This window comes from Lithobates pipiens, unplaced genomic scaffold, assembly GCF_037356315.1.
Source record: "Lithobates pipiens isolate NorthernLeopardFrog02 unplaced genomic scaffold, aLitPip1_a1.2 Scaffold_16, whole genome shotgun sequence".
NCBI classification, from domain to species: Eukaryota; Metazoa; Chordata; class Amphibia; order Anura; family Ranidae; genus Lithobates; species Lithobates pipiens.
Window position 1 is genome coordinate 473221566 of NW_027507748.1, and position 14710 is coordinate 473236275.

The window sequence follows — 14710 nt, forward strand, 5'->3', positions numbered from 1 at the left end:
TGGAGCACCGTCTGGAAACAGAAAGGCTCTGGCGATCTCTTCATGGAATTTAAGGAAGGATCCCGTCCTTTCTGAAGCTCTGTATAGCACATGAGCATTCAGCAAAGCCAATTGAAATAAACAGACACTTTCTTGTACCAGCGGCTAGCTTTACAGCCAACTAGTTATGGCGCCAACAACTGATCGTTGAGGTCCACCCCTCCCATATTTTGCTTATATTTGTGGACACAGAGGAGTTTTACCACAACACCAGTCTCTGTAGTAATTTGGACCATCATATCTGCATGAAAGGGAGGTAAGAACAAAAAACTTTATTATCCCTCCACTTCAGAGCGAGCAAATTATTACACTTCAAGTAGGCTCTCTCCCCCAGCCTAAGATGGGAATCTACATACCGCTGGGGAAAGCCCCGGTGATTAGATCGCACAATGCCACATGCTCCAATCTGATGATCAAACGAGTGACTAAAAAGTGGCATGCTCATGTAATAATCGTCCACGTACAAGTGGTACCCCTTTCCAAATAAGTGGAACACCAAGTCCCACACAATCTCGCTAGCGCTTCCTATGTAGTCAGGGCAGTTTGTTGGCCCTACGTGACTCTCTCTTCCCTCGTAAACTATAAAACTGCATGTATAGCCTGTGGCCCTGTCACAGAGCTTATACATCTTGACCCTATATCTGGCACGCTTGCTGGGAAGGTACTGTTTGAATGACAAGCGGCCAGAAAACGTAATCAGGGACTCCTCAAAGCAGACAACTTGATGGGGAGTAAACAAGTCTACAAAACGTTGGTTGAAGTGCTTTACGAGGGGCCAAATTTTGTAGGGCTGATCGTATCCAGGATCTTCACAGGGACAACAGAGTTCATTTTTGTTGAAGTGCATGAACCACAAGATCTGCTCCTATCGTGCCCTGGTCATGGAAGCATAGAACACGGGCATATGGTTATGCCCATAAGGAGGGATATGCCCAGAAAGTTCTTAAATTCGGAAACCTTAATTGGCTTCCAATCTCTGGCGAGGAAGGACTGGGGAATAGTGGTGATGTGTTGACCAGCATACAAAATGCTTTGGTCCACAATAGATCTATGGAGATCTTCGGTGAAAAACAGTGCTTAAAAATCAAGTGACGTAAAATCAACTGTTTCCACCTGATTGCCGGGTTGGCCAGTGAAGTACGGGTGCTGCAGAAGTGGTGGGTTCCCAATTAGGATTGTCAAATTCTGCAGGAAGGGCACTATGGGCTTAACGAGCCTGTCTTTGTCTTCTTGGTGGCATTGGGACATTACTTGTGCTTGCCACCTCACCAGCTTGGACTGCACTTATGGGACTTGCCACGTCACCACTTCCTCTTCACTATCTATCATGCTCAGAAATGTGTGGGCCTCTTCACTAGTGTGCCTTCAATTTGCCATTTTGGGCTATACATTTTAGTGGTACACTAGTGAGACTCACAGGTAGAAAAGCTCCTGACTATAAGCGACTGTATCAAAACGCTACCACAATAAATGTTAGTGATTGCAGGGATCAGGCTTGACTCTGCGAACGCTGCCGTTATGTGTTTTGTAAGTGACAGTGATCGATACGGCACTTAGCTGGGCTGGGCAGAGGAGCAAAACACAGGTGCTAGCAGGTATCTGGGCGGATCCTGCTAACACTGCATTTATGGACCCTATTAACCCTAAACTGCTGGGGACACTAGTATAGATCTGATCAGATATCGATCCATTCAGATACTATACCACTAAGGGAGGTATATGCTGCGTGCATGGGTGTTAGCGCTACTGGCACTAACCTGATGCTGCCTGGGGCAATGCAGACCCTATCTGACCATAAAACCTAACTTATATCACCAACTGGGCGATCAGGGGGTTAAACCTTTATTAGGTAATAAATGGCGGGTGCCCTGACACTATAAAAAGCCTAACTAACCAGCGTCATTCGTAACAGTTATACGGGATCACTGGTGAAAGGGTTAAATAGGGGGCAACCAGGGGGCTAAATCTTTACCTTTACTAGGTAGTATATGGGGGTACCTGATGCTAAAAAAAGCTGACGGCAAACCTAAATACTTACCTAACTAGAGTCAGCTGTGACACTAATACGGCGATCAGAAAAATGATTGCTTAGTGAAACTGGTGGCGGGGGGTGATCAAGACCTAAAGGGCCTAATACTAACTGCCCTACCATTTACCACCAGTCACAAATGACACCAATGCAATAATCAGTAAAAAAAAAAAAAACTGATATTGGTGTCACTGTGACAGCGGGGTGATCGGGGGCCGATTTGGGGGTGCTAAGTGTGCCTGCATGTTCTACTGTAAGCATACTATTGGTGCAGTCTAATATATATATATATATATATATATATATATATATATATATATATATATATATATATACTGTAATTGTATTTCTTGTAAATTACTAATGGTGGTAATTAGTGACTTATAATGGGACTTCTGGGGGGGGCAATCTTACACTGAGTGGGAACTAACTGCCACTGACCACACCAGTGACACTAATACATTTTGATCAGTGATAATACTATACACTGTCACTGTCCTAATGACACTGGCTGGGAAGGGGTTAACATCTTGGGTATTCAAAGGGTTAAATGTGTGCCTAACAATTGATAATTTGTATACTGTGTGCTGCTTTTTACTAAAGATCTTTGTTTCGTATCTCTGTTCTGCAGAGAGAGAAAACTGCAATTGTTCACTCTATATGATGCCCATACATTGCGGGTGGTCTGGAAGTAGTTACATTTTTATTTTATTTTTGTTGAACTTTACATACTTTATATAATTTGGCCGTGAGTAAGAAAATTCAGTTCCCATTCTACTTCTGGCTTATGGCTGAAAATTTCAATGGTATATCCAAGCTTTAGTGTGGTCATTCATACAGTCTAGTGTGAAAAGGCTTATAAGCGTAATACAATATTAGTATTATTATTTCTTTATTTTATTTTTTTAAATAAATTCTTTATTTGCAAAATAACAATATAACAGTAATCATACTTTGGAACAAAGGACAAAACTATTTGTGATTTCAACGTCTGTATGTCTCGACTTTCCAGAGCATTTGAAGATAATAACATGTTATAGTCCTGGGTCGAGACTGCTGTGGTCCCAGTCTGGGGAACCTGTCTCATGAGCTCCTTGCATCCCTTGTGTAGGCATTTCTGTTTCATTGGTAAGTATGGGATAAGAATTGATTTCAACTCATGGGTCAACATTCCTTTTAAGAGAAGAAAGACGGAAAGATAAGTGAAATGATGGGTAGTAAGAAAGGGGGGTAAGAGACCAGGAAGGGAAAAGGGTAGCTTAGGGCAGAGGGGATTAGGAACGGGGGAGGGTGAGAGGGGTGAAGAAGAGGGGGGATTTGCCCATCCTCCAGACCCACCATCTGTGTTACCACAACTGGCCAGGGGTTACTGATCCCCTTATATTTACATTGTCAACCTCGCATACTCCTCAGATTGGTAAAATTCGAGCCAATAGTAAAAATTTTTGAGGAACCGCTCCCTGAGGCCCCTATCAGTGGCCACAAGGTCCTCCATTCTATGTATTTCCGCTACTCTCATCAACCATACCAACACTCCCGGCTTTTTGACCAGTGCAGGAAGGATGGATTTCCCATATGCTTTGCATGTCATGGTGATGAATTAAAAAAAAAAAAAAAAAAAAAAAAACTCCGGGGGCTTGGGTATCGGGCTCGCTGAGAACTGTATAATGCGATGGACCTCTGTCCAGTATGGGGTCAGAAGCAGATGATGTGAAGAAGGCTTCCCGCCTCCTCTCCACACCTCCAGCAGCGGTCTGAGCTCCGAGGGAACATCCTATGTATCCTGCCTGGGGTATAATACCTGCGTGATAAAACTTTGTATCCTGATTCCTGTTGGTTGGCACTCAACAACTCTTAACTTACAAAACAAAGTATTCTCTCTACCTGTCTCTTGGTCAGCTGTATTCCCAGGTCCCGTTCCCATTGTGTTATATATGGAAGTCTAAATTCTCTAGGGGGTGCAACCAGGATTTGATAAGTCAATGATATTGTGTGCCCAATTGGCTCTTACTCCGAGCAAAGAAGCTCGAAGGGCGTTAGGTTTCTCAAAAATAGCCTGGGTTGCTCTCTAACAAAGTGTGCTAGCTGTATTTTCTACCAGAAGGTAAGGCTGTCTGAGAGAGTCCTGTATTATGTCATCTCTAGACATCCACCAGCCGTCTCTGATAAAGTGTCGTAGCTAAAGACCTCCCTTTATCTCCCATCTTATTTATAATGGCCCTGGAACCCTTGGCAATCAACCTAAGAAATCACCCAAATATAAAAGGCATATACTGCGGAGATAGGGAGCACAAATGTGCCCCCTTTGCCAATGACGTTTTGATGCTTCTCTCATCACCATTAACGTCGCTACCTAACTTATATCAAACCTTGTGCCATTTTACAGCTCTCTCCAGTTTTAGAATCAAGCATTCAAAGTTTGTAGCTTTAAACCTTACATTAGAGGCTCTCCTGTATTTGGGAATCTCTTTAACTTTCTCCCCACATACCCTATATCAGGCCAACTATCCTCCTTTAGACCCCTTTTACACCACACCGCCCTTTGCGTCGGAGGTAAAACGCCGCTATTTTTAGCGGCGTTTTACCGCCGGATTTGCGGCCACGAAAGGGTCAAAACCGCCGGAAATACGCCGCAATAGCGACGTTTTGCCGGTGGCATTACAGCGCTGCCCCATTGATTTCAATGGGGAGCAGCGGTGGAGGAGCGGTGTAAACACCGCTCCTTCACCGCTCCAAAGAAGCTGCTGGCAGGACTTTTTTCTGATGTCCTGCCAGCGCACCGCTGTAGTGTGAAAGCCCTCGGGGATTGCAGGCGCTATTTCTAACGCTATAGCGCCTGCAAAACGCCCTGGTGTGAAAGGGGTGTAATATAGGAAACTGACAGCGGATCTTCTATGATGGGCCAGCAATCCACCATTGTGGTTCGGTAGACTGTATTCAATAAAGATGGATCTCCTTTTGAGGTTTTTGTACTCATTTAGAACACTTCCGATTGCAATCCGCATGCTGATATTAAAGTACTACTTAACACGATTATGAAATTTATCTGGGAAGACAAAAGACCCAGGGTGAATAGGCTCACCCTGTATACACCCAAATTGAGAGGTGGCCTGGGAGTTCCAGATCTGGCCAAATATTTTGAAGCCGCACAACTAGCTCAACGAATCTGTTACCATTTCTTGCAAATTCAACCATCTGGAATGAACATTTAATTGTTTCTCCATCCCACTAAACCAAGTCATTTGATGTGGCTACATATGGGTGATAGACCAATTATATTGAGCCCCACATTTTCTTTTTCACTAAGCCTATGGGACAGATTGATAAAGCCTCATGCATTCCAATCTTCTCATTCTCCCCTGGCTCCGTTGACTGGTAATCCTGATTTTACCCTGGGTTTTAATCCCCAGGAGTTCGCATGGTGGACTAACAAGGGATTGATACGTATTGCTGACATGTGTGACCGCAAAGGTATTTTATCGAAGCAATCCCCATTAGATAAATACCTACTCCCGAACTCAAAAGCGTACCATTACTTTATTGCATTAGTGCATTATTTGAAGAATCTACAGCATACAAATGATTTAACAACTTCCACCCCAATGGAATATCTGTGCAGGTCCTTCGATAAGCATACCAGTCATATCTCGAAAATATACAATATCTTGTATCGGAAAAATATGTACAAGTGGGAACAGGAAATAGAGGCAATGTTGGAAATTGATAAATGGGTTCAAATTGCACATTTTGCCTCTAAATCATGCATTAACACATCACTGATCGAGGCAAATTTACCGTACTAAGTTTTGCTGCAATGGTACCAGTGAGAGTGACAACATATGTCCCAGGTACTTCCAATCTGTTTTAGGGGATGTGGTATAGAAGGCACAGTATTCCATATATGGTGGACATGCCCTAAAGTCAGGTGATTTTGGATACCAATCTATAACTTTATTCACTAACCCAGGTGAATATAACCAAATAACCACAGCAGGCGCTACTAGGAAACCCAATAGAGGGAGTATCTGGACACACAAACTCATCATTTATTTTAACGGCATCCAGTTTAGTGGTAGCTAGATTTTGGCCCATGATCCCCTTCGACTTGGTGAAAACTAAGTTGTCGTGGATCATGATCAATGAACTCCTCTCAGCAATATTACTTGATAAACAACCAATCTTTGATAGAGTCTGGGAACCATGGATAAAATATCTGACCGAAGGTTTAAGAGACGTTAGTGCAGTTAAGTGGAGAATGATGGGGTGCATGTCCACCCCCCCCCCCTTTTTCTCTTCCTTCCCCTTCTTCCTTCCTTTTGCAGGTTTTTTTTTTCTTCCTCTGCATCTTGTTTGAGTGACCAGTAAGTGGACATAGGCCACATGGTATGGATTCCTCCTCTTTATGTTCATGAAGCCTAAAGGAATGACAGGGATCTAAGAAAGCAATAATCTTGTCCTCCACTTTTTGTTTTTTGTTTTTTCTTTCTTGTATTATGTATTTTGTCTGTTATTTTTAATTGTTACGAGTTTCTTGTGCAGTTCATTAAGTTAAGTATAAAGAGATGAAGCCCAACAATCACCCTTGATAGTGTATACCTTGGAAATGCTTCTCATGTAAACACTATTTTGCCTTGAAAATGTGATTTGTAAAACTTTTCAATAAAAATATTATTGGAAAAGAAAATATTTCAAAAGTCCATTTTTTTTTTTTTTTGAGCGTTGCATTTTGGTAGCTACCAAATCTGGTGTAAGTGGGTAAATGCCTTGTGAAACAGGCCTAAAATAACAAGCGTTGTAACATTAAAGGGGTTGTAAAGACATTCTTTAGAATGCATTAAGGTGAAAAAAAATCTCAGTGCTGGCGCCCCCAGCCCCCCTCCCCCTCATTTTACTTACCTGACCCCTCGAAAGTCCTGCGCTCGCCCCCAACGTTCTCCTCGCCGCTCAGCCTGGCCGCTGACTGGCTGGAGTGGATGGATTGAAAGCAGCGCAGCCATTAGCTCTTGCTGCTGTCAATCACATCCAATGACGTGACGAGCCGGGGGCAGAGCCGAGTGATACAGCGAACGGCTATAGCTGCCGGCTGTATCATGGGAGCGCACCCACAAGTTCTTCTCACCATGCGAAGGAGCTTGCATTAAGGTGAGAATTACTTGCGGGAGGAAGCAGAGACAGCCACCGAGGGACCCCAGAAGAGCAGGTTCGGGGCCACTCTGTGCAAAACGAGCTGCACAGTGGAGGTAAGTATAACATGTTTGTTATTTAAAAAAAAAAAAACTTTACAACCCCTTTACGGATAAATTGTCGAGACGGCAACTGGAACACGGTGAGGCATGGAACACGCTTAACCGATCAAGGATACACATTTTGGTAAAAAAAAAAAAAAACTCCTTTAACCAATACAGCCCCAGGATTTACCTCCTAAACCTCTTCAGCCCTGAGGCGAAGTTTAAAAAAAATCTACAGGTTGCATGTTTTGCGTTATAGAGCTAGAATTATTTCTCTCTTACTCTACCGGCGATACCTCACGTGTGATTTGAACACCGTTTTCATATGTGGGCGCTACTCATGTATGCGTTCCCTTCTGCACGCAAGCCAAGGGGGACGGGCACGTTTAAAAAATGTTTCTTTATCGTATATCATAGGACACAAAGCCTCAAGTATTCATTTGATGAGTTATGGACCTAACTTCAGGTTTTGACACCAGTATAACCAATACAGGAAGTTGACTCCCCTATATAACCCCTCCTCCTTCCAGGAGTACCTCAGTTTTTTCACCAGTGTCTAAAGGTGTTGTTCACGAGAGAAGATGTGCTCTGAGGAGCTCCAGGGAGGGATCCATGCTGCACTTAAAAAAACCTCCACAACCGGATCCATCCTTGCCACTGAGGCCATAGGATGGTACCTGGACCTCGATTCAAGAACGAGGTTTTGCCTGTAACACTTCTCTCAGAGACCTGGACCCTAGGAACCAGGACTCTTTTTGGTCTTCCTACATTACCTAAAGCTGTTCCTGAGGGGTGCTATACAAGTCCAAAGGAGTGGAACCCCTATTAAAAGGGCCCCGGTCTTTGAAGGTTTAACTATGCTGCCCGCCGTGATGGGTGAAATTTGGATCTGTCTATTAAATCGGCAGTATCCTGCAGCGAAGAAAAGGTAAGGGAAGAGACTAGGAACTGTAAAAGGTTCCTATATCTTTCCTTCCATATTTTTAAAATGTATGCCTTTAAAATGTCTCCTCTAGAAGGAGTAAGTTACACATACCTTAAATACGATGCTTTCAGCAGCTCTGTGTCCGGCTATAATGGCCCATGTGTGGTCCCAGCAGCCAGAGGGGGGTTCTTAGGAACAAATGGTGTCCCTCTTCTAGAGGAATTAACTAAGGGGTACAGCAGTTACAGAAGCAGCATACACAGGTTCAAGTACTCTGCCAGCCAGTGCAGCCTTAAGAGACTTCCTGACAGGCATGGGATTATATCCACTAGCGACCAGTTTAACTATTGATGTTTTTTTTGCTTATATAAACACATATGTATAATAAATAGCTACCATAAGAGCTATATATACTGCTGACAAAAATGCGGTGGCCACTTCCAATCTTTACATAAAGGCACTTTAGTTTCTTATACTTGGCTTGCTGTTTTTTTGTAATGATTCCCCAGCCTGACAGGCAGTAGCACGCTGCAGGTGGGGACAAAGTAGCAGACTTTGCAGGCTTTAGACGGCAACACCACCTCCTCCTCTTGTGTTTTTCATTTTAAATGAAAAGCATTGTACACACATGCAGACTGTTATACTGATCAGGAGGGGCGTGTTCCTACAAGGAAAGTGGCGCAGAATGCAGGACGTAAAACGTCCACATGGGAGGGCGGAAGACGCTGAGGATGCAAATCAGGTTTTTAACCTGATGCAAGTTACACAGTCGCTCTCAGTTTCACAGCTATAAACTGAAGAAAGGAGTCTGTTACAGCCTTCACAAACTGAAGTACAGAGCCTTACTGAAATGGTTCGCTCTGCTTTCATGCTACCCCTAACAGAGTTAGCTGAAGTTCCAGTCTTCTCCCTGGGTTCCCTGAAAAATTTACAGCCTTTGCATGCGTTTCCCATCCACACATTACTAGAAAAGCTTATTTATACAGAATGGGATCGTCTGGATAAGTAATTTTCCCCTCCAAATAGATTCTCAATTCTCTATCCTACGGAGGAAAATAGTTCACAAAAATATGACGCTGCAATTTCCAATGTGAATAAAAGTTTAACTTGTCCAGTGGACAATGCGCATATGCTTAAAGATCCAACAGATAAGAAGTTGGAAGGTTAGTTAAAATCCTCTTTTTCCTGAGCAGGGACTATGACTCGGCCTGCAATTGCAGCTATAGGCATCTGTCAGTCCTTAAAGGACCAGTTCACAGATAATCTGCACAACAGGCCTGGGAGTTGGCCAAGCTACCAAAAGCATTATGCTTTGCCATAGATGCTATAAAGTATTCTATTGATCCGGCTTCTCGCCTTGTGCTTGTACTAGTACGCTTTTGAAGAACCCTTTGGTTAAAGGGTTGGTCAGCTGAAGCGCCTTGCAAGAACCTTTTAACCGGTTTTCCCTTTAAGGGAGAACAACTATTTGGTGAGAGTTTGGATACATACATCCAAACAATTTCTAGCGGAAAGAGTACTCTTTTGCCAGTCAAAAGAAAATATAAACCTCCTTCGTTTAAACATTTTTCCCCATGCCACTGTCAGACTGTAGAGGAAGACCTCGGGGTCAAACCCAGGCACAAAGGAAGACCTGGAGCTGCAAGTCTGCAAAGCAGAATACCAAGGCTTCATCATGAAGAGGCATCTCCCCTCACCAATGTGGGGGGAAGACTTCTGAGGTACTCAGAAGTCTGGAAAAGGAAAATTCAGGACAAATAATCTCTCTCCACGGTGTCTCTAGGATACAAGCTAAAGTTTTGAGAGTTTCCACTGTCTCGTTTTCTGAGAACAAACGTTCCCAAGGATCCAGGGAAAAGGCAATCCCTGTTTCAAGCATTAGACTGATTATTGGCTCAAGGGGCGATCATACAGATTCCCACACAAGAGCAAGGTTTGAGGTTTTACTCAAACCTGTTTACGGTGCCAAATGGGGATGTAAGACCAATTGTAGATCTGCAGAATCTGAATCCGTTCCTGAAGATCCGTTCCTTTCGCATGGAGTCAATCAAGTCAGTTGTTTCCATCCTACAAGGAGAACTTGCATCCATCCACATCAGAGCTGCATATCTGCATGCTCCTTATATTTCCTCCTCACCAGAGGTTTCTGCGGGTCAAAGTAGAACAAAAGCACTTTTAGTTTGTAGCCTTGCCATTTGGGCTTGCGACAGCACCTCGGGTATTCACAAAAGTACTAGCCCCACCTCTAGCCAGGTTAAGGGCAAAGGGCATAACTGTCTTGGCTTACTAAGATCTATTTTTAATAAACCACTCTGGCTCGCTTGAAGCAAGATGTAGCCATTACAAGCAGTTACCTGGAGAGTGTGGGTTGGATTCTCAACCTAAAGAAATCCTCCTTAAAGCTACTACAAAGGCTGGAGTATCTGGGCCTGATCATAGACACAGCCCAGGAAAGGGTGTTCTTACCTCCCGCAAGGAGGCCATACAAGAGCTGGTGCGGATGGTCAGGTCAAAGAAAAATACCTCAATTTACCTTTGCATGAGGTGGTTAGAAAAGATGGTAGCTTCATTCTAAGCAGTTTCCTATGCCCAATTCCATTTGAGATGGTTTCAATACAGTATCCTGTCTGCTTGGAACAAGACAATTCAAGCTTTGGATTTGCCAAGCTGTCCCCAAGAGTGTCCCAAAGCCTCAGTTGGTGGTTACTAACTCGGAACCTGCTGAAGGGCAAGTCCTTCAGACTGATTATCTATCTGGAAAGTAGAAACAGATGCCAGCCTTCCAGGCTGGGGTGCATTACTAGAGAGGACAACTGTCCAAGGACAGTGGTCAAGAACCGAAAGAGCCTTGCCAATCAACATCCTAGAGGTTCGGGCAGTGTATCTAGCTCTGAGAACCTGGACCTCTAGGTTAAAGAATTGTGCTGTCAGGATCCAATCCGTCAATGCCATGGCTGTGGCATATATGAATCACCAAGGGGGCACCAAAAGTCTCTCGGCTCAGAGAAAGGTGAACCAAATTTTTGGGCGGCACAGTGGTGTAGTGGTTAGCACTCTCGCCTAGCAGTAAGAAGGGTCACTGGTTCGAATCCCAACCATGACACTACCTGCCTGGATTTTGCATGTTCTCCCTGTGCCTGCGTGGGTTTCCTCCGGGCACTCCGGTTTCCTCCCACAAACCAAAGACATGCAGGTAGGTTAATTGGCTTCTGTCCAAAAAAAATGGCCCTAGTATATGAATGAGGACCTTGGATTGTGGGCTCCTTGAGGGTAGGGACCAATGTGAGTGTGTAATGTACAGGGATAGGGACAATTGTAGACACTCAGGTTGAACTGGATGGACTGGTGTCTTTATTCAACCTTACTAACTATGAAACTATGCAATTCTAACTTGGGTAGAAAAGCATGTCCCATGCCTATCGGCAGTTTTCAGAGAATTGGCAGGAGGACTACTTAAGTCGCCAGCAGTTATTCCCAGGGGAATTGTCTCTTCATCCTGAGATTTTTCAGGCTGTATGCCAAAGATGGGGGACTCTGTGTTTAGACCTTCTAGCATCCAGGTTCAGCACGAATCTAGTCAAGTTTGTGTCCAGGACAAAGGACCCACTCGCATACGGAACAGATGTGTTGGTGACCCCATAGGATCAGTTCTCACTGATCTATGCATTTCCCTCGATTCAGTTGCTGCCTCGACTTCTTTGCAAGATCAAGCTGGAAAGAGTCAGTAATTCTGGTGTCACCAGCATGGCCCAGAAGGTCATGGTATGCAGAGATCTTAAAGATGACAGTGGAGGGTCCATGGCTCCTCCCACTAAGGCCAGACCTGCTATAACAGGGGCTGATATTCCATCCAACTTTGCAAACTCTAAATTTAACAGCCTGGCTATTGAGACCCACATTCTGAAGAAATGTGGGCTTTCCAGGTCAGTTATCTCTACTTTGATTAATGCTAGGAAGCCAGCTTCTAGAGCTATATGTGTTAGAGTCTGGAAAGCTTATGTTTTCTGGTGTAAATCCAAGGGTTGGCTCCCCCGGAGATATTTTAGAGGCAGAATTCTTGCCTTTCTACATTTAGGCGTAGAGATGAAGTTGACCCAGAGTACTATTAAGGGCCAAGTCTCCACTTTATCAATTTTATTTCAAATACCACTTGCTATGCATTCTTTAGTCTGGGATTTCATGCAAGGAGTGATGCGGATTAATCTGCCAGTTAAATCACCCTTAAGCCCTTGGGACTTGAATTTAGTTTTGTCGGTGTTACAAAAATAGCCATTTGAACCGATACAGCATATTCCTTTAGTTCTTTTCACAAGGAAGCTAGTATTTTTGGTTGCTATATCCTAAGCAAGGAGGTTCTCAGAGTTGGCTGCTCTTTTTTTAAAGAGCAATATTTGGTTATTCGCGAGGACAGAGTGGTATGCCCTCGGATATCGCCTTCGGGCACAGTGTGCTGCAGGCAGCAGTATAAGTCCTCAGGTCTGGGGATTGCTCTACAGATTGTGTCTCCCTCCCCTCATGTAGCATTGCTATGAAACGTCCCATCAAGTAAATACTTGAGGCTCTGCGTCCTATGAGCTACTATACAGATAATAGGATTTTTAACTTCAACCTCCTGTATTGGTAGGCCCATAACCCATCAAGTAAATACTTGAGGCTTTGTGTCCTATGATGTACTCCAAGAAAAGGATTTTACAGGTAAGCTGTTTTAAAAATCCTATTTATTATTTGTATTTTTTTTACACTGTTCGTGTAAAAAAGTCACGTTTACTCCTATTACAAGGAATGTAAAAAAAGTATGACAGGACCTCTTAAATATGAGATCTGGGGTCAAAAAGACCCCAGATCTCATATTTACACTAAAATGCAATAACATGAATAAAAAAAGTGTAACTTGAAAAAATAATAATAATAAATGGCCCTTTAAGAGCTATGGGCGGAAGTGACGTTTTGACATCGCTTCTGCTCTGCAATTATATGGAGACGGGTGGGGGCCATTTTACCCTCACTCGTATCCATGCCTTGCAGGAAGAAGGATCCGATTGCCTCCGCTGCTACCGACAGCTCCGGTCAGCGATGGAGGGCACCAGAGCACGGCAGGAGGGGGGAGCTTCTCCTGATGCCAATGAAAGTGATCTTGCGGGAAATCTGCCACAGAGACCACTTTTATCTGAAAGCGGACCGCCCGCTGAAGAAGAGGATACCGGAGGTTATGGCATCTAGCTGCTGCCATAACAATATTCCTCTTCAAAGTAGCGACGTAAACCTGCGGCTGGCGGTCCCTAAGCGGTTAATCTGAGGTACAGTAATGGTAATTTGGTACATAGGAAAGCTTGCATTTTAGAAGGAAAAAAGGGCAAATTTAGCCTTTAAAAGGCTGACGTGTGCCAGAGCCAAATTACTTTGGCAAGAATTGTTTTTTATTTTTATTTTTTTCACATGTACTATCTTTCAGCCTAGTTCACCAGGACTGAATGAAAAAAAACTGAGGCGCCGCTGTACTAACTACCCCTTGCTGTTCTATTGTGTTCTAACAGGGGGACAGCCCCCCATTCGGCAGAACACTCTGGTTGGTGCTCTCAGCCATTGGCTGAGTGTTTATCGGGAGACGGTTGGCAGACTTTTTTCTGGTCATGCCAAACGGCTGGCTTCTGTTGGACCGACTGCAGTACACACGGGCTAAATGTCAACTGGGTTCCAGTGAACCTGCCAATGCCGCTTGAAATTCAGCCTTTGTGTACGTGACACAAGAGATTTACTTATTGGGTTCGCCCACCATTCACTACTGTCCCTTCCTACCTCTCCCCTTCCCCCCTTTGCCATCTGATTGTCCACATCCTCTTTTCTGTCCTATTCTATGTAATTGTATAATGATTCTAAGTATTAGTTCTATTGAGCATAAAGCATTTTTTTCCCCTTTCACCCCCATCTCCTCCTACCCATATGGTAAGGATTTATTTATACACATTTAACAATGGACTGGCAATTTCTGTATCAGATGTGTGATCACTAAGCTGGGTATGCACACACGCACCTTTTTTGTTTCAACCCAGTAAGATAAATGAAAATAAAAATAAAAAACTGATAGCTGTACTAACACAAGAAATGTATGTGTGGCAATCCTCTGCTGTGCCTTTGTATTAAGATATGTATTCTATGTCCAAATGTTGGCTGCTTCCTACTGAACCACCCAATAGTTGTGTCTTGTGCCTTTACTTTTGTAATTTTTAGGTCACTGACTCGGTAAAGCCCCATACACACTGACTGAATATCAGAATGTAACGGCCTGTTAAGGAAAAAAAAATGGCTGACATTTGACCCATGTGTATGTTGGTCTGTCCGACAGAAGCCGGCTGTGCACGTTGCAAAACCAGCAGCTGACCGACTCCCGATCAGCACTCTCAGCCAATGGCTGAGAGTGCTGAACGGAGTGTTCTGGCGGGGGGAGAGCATTCCTTTGTCAGAACACAACAGCTCAGTGGGGGGAGATGG

The 14710-nt window shown here is 43.9% G+C and overlaps 1 protein-coding gene across 1 annotated transcript in view; it reads left to right on the forward strand.

The window, feature by feature from the left end:
• The window catches only part of PCCA (propionyl-CoA carboxylase subunit alpha), a 1052859-nt gene that overhangs the window by 586134 nt on the left and 452015 nt on the right, over nucleotides 1–14710 (forward strand). The gene's annotated exons all lie outside the window — the stretch shown is intronic.